Source organism: Ixodes scapularis, unplaced genomic scaffold (genome assembly GCF_016920785.2).
Source record: "Ixodes scapularis isolate PalLabHiFi unplaced genomic scaffold, ASM1692078v2 PGA_scaffold10__122_contigs__length_95168666, whole genome shotgun sequence".
Lineage (NCBI taxonomy): Eukaryota > Metazoa > Arthropoda > Arachnida > Ixodida > Ixodidae > Ixodes > Ixodes scapularis.
The window spans coordinates 71202332-71205370 of NW_024609836.1; positions in this window are offsets into that span (position 1 = coordinate 71202332).

Genomic DNA, 3039 nt, shown 5'->3' on the forward strand with positions numbered 1-3039 from the left:
GGAGTCCACGCTTCATACGAAACACAGATGTGCCGGTGACTCGCTTTCGGTTCTCGACGCAACGCACTCAAACGCAATCAAAGTCTGAACCGGCCTTTAGTCTTTGCTCAAATGTAGCGCCAGCGGTCCGGACAAGATGCCACGGTTTCATTGCTTGCTGTCATCTGATAGAAAAGTTATTCGCGGCGAGAAGCTTCACAACCCAGAGGGAGGATACTACAACGTCCTCTGCTGGTGCAAGCACGTGCAGTGCCAAGCTTCTATGCACCATGAAAATTAAAACATAACCGCGTGGGCAGCACATGCACCACCCACACTCGCTCACTGCGAATACGGCGAGCACGTGTTCCAAAACGCGTCCTTGGCGCATATTGTAAGGCAAAGAGGAGTAGGCCAATCAAAGGCCACGATAGAGAACGCGCATCAAAGAGCCATTTCTCGGAGAACCTGGACGTCAGCGCACAGCTTTTGCAGCGGCGAGGACCCGAAACACACTTGTTCGCTTGGGAGAAGTGTGTTTAGGCGTCTTGCCGCAGCGGGGCGCCAGCCACGTGGCTTTCCTCTCGTCCGTTGTCTGCCGCTCCACTCTTTCCATTTAGGCGGCCGCTTCTCGTGGCGATCTGCCAGGCTTTGCCAGTATATAGGAGGCTGTGGTTGAGGTCGTGGGGAAACAAGAGTTCGTGGGTGCGTTTAAGGGGTAAACAAGCGCACGAGGCCCGCAACGAGCAGACGAACTTGTGCGCCGCGATTTTCGGAAATTTCCACCGGCACCAGCTAGAGCGCGTAGTGCGTTCCTTCTGGGGCTCTAACCTACATGGCGGGATCAGACGGGACCAGAAAACCGGGACATCGACGCCTGCTGCGATTGGTCAACGGCGCGGATCATGGCCAATCGCGCAGCAGGCGGCGATGTCTCGGTTCCTCGGTACCGTCGTGTAGGGGCACCAGAATGTCCGTAACTGCCGAACGAAGCCTCAATCACCGGTAGTCTGGAGTCCATGATGTCAATGCGACGTACTTTGATTTCACACCGTAACCACATTCGATGGATGGGCGGTAAGAACGAGACACACACCAGCTGAAGGCGGGTTCCAGGCACTGTGCTACAGGCTATGCGGGCACTGTGCTACAGGCAATGCTACAGGCAATCCCCCGAAAATATCATCGATAAGTGACAAAAAAAAAAGTATCGCCTGTCTTAGACATTTTGTCAAATGCAATGGAAGCTTTGCGACAGCACCTAATGGGGTATTTGATAGAAAATCGACATCAGGTGACCTGAGGTCACATGATGTGGTCACACAACACGAAATCAAGATCGCATGTGATCAGACGTTGCATGATGTCATGTCACGTGACACGAAATCACGGTGTCACGTGGATCGACATCGCGACGCCAGGCCAGGCAATGTCAGATGGCCAGACATCGCACGACGTCAGGTCACGGTATCACGTGGTCAGACATCGCATGACGCCAGGTCACACGACCTAAATTTACCCGGTAAATTTAGCGGGAAAATCATCACCATGTTGCGTGACGTCATGGAACTGAAGGTGCCACACTAGCAAATACACACAAACAAACGCAGTTTCTCTCGAATGTCTGCCAAACAAAGCAACCGGAGGAGCAAACACGTCATGGAACGCAGACAAAGACAAAAGCACAAAACCGAAACCGCCCGGAGTAGCAGCAAGCAGTAGCAGTAGCAGCAACAACGAGTCATCCAGGCGGGAGACTGGCTGGTGGGTAAAACGCGGCCAGTTTTTCAAAGTCCCCTTCTCGATTCCCTCGCCTTCCCTGGAACCGGTCGATGGCGAACGTCGCCCTCCCCGATTAGCGGGCCCACCGTCCGTCCCTACGCAGGGATCGATCGGGCCGATGCCGGGAACGCTCGCCCTTCTGCCGGCGGCCCTTCTTCGGTACAGCGGCACCGACAGCGCTGGAGGGGCGTACTGCGCTGCTCTAGCAACAGCGCCTACTTTGCTCGCCGCAGCACGGCTCAAAGTTTTGCTCTCATTGTCCGTCAAAATGCGTAGAAGGGACGTGCGGCTTGGTGTTGCCGCTAGCATTTCCACAACATCGGCAGATCCAGTAGGTCACTACTCACTAAGTGGAATTAATGCATCATATTATTTCACAAAAATAAAGGGATAATGACTTTTTTTTAATATGTGCTAATAAAAAAGAGAGAAAAAGAAAAAAAAAAAGCTTAGGCACTTGTTCAGCACTCGTGAACGGAAAATCGGTTCACACCAGCAACATGGTTAATCGACTCGAATAACATACCGGTTCATTCAGCCTTCGTAATCGAACCCCGACAGCACTCGGAAGTTTCGCAATATTTTTCATCGCTCGTTGAGTGTGCTTCTTACCGGACATTGCTGCGCCGCGGAGAAGCGACAGCATCAATTATTACACCGTGACGTCACGCGGTTAAACTAGAATGTCACGTGGTCTTAGATGTACGTTCCGTCTGTGATGTTACATTTCCTCTCAAGAACACCCCCCCCCCCCCCCCCCCCACCCCCGAAAGCGAATTTTCCTTAAAAAATAATAATAATTTGTAAGACTGTGCAGACGCACACAGGAATGCCATGCGTTCCGACAAAGTGAGCAAGTTGGCGCGATTCCGGTTATGGCATTGCGTAACTCAAACGGTAAACAATTTTATCGCGCGATCAGTCTAGCAAGGAGGAGGTGGCGTCCTGTTTCTTCGCGCCTTTCCCTTTCCAGTGCTCAAAGCTACAATCTTTGCTCATTTCGATTTTTTTTTTTTTCGATTCCGTAAAAGTTAGCGCTGTTGGGTACATACCCAGCAAACATGACATGGCGTTACAGGCTGCCGGGAGCCTATTTGTACTATTTCGCAGCAGGGTTGAAACCTAGGCTACCTGCCAGTGCTTAAAAAAAAAAAAAAAAAAAAAAAAGGAAGACACGTACGCCAGACGAATGCTAAAAATTAAAAGGCGCGAAAAAAAAAAGGAAAAAGAAAGAAAACAGCACGCAGCGTTTTAGCAAATATCGCCATTATTGCTGTC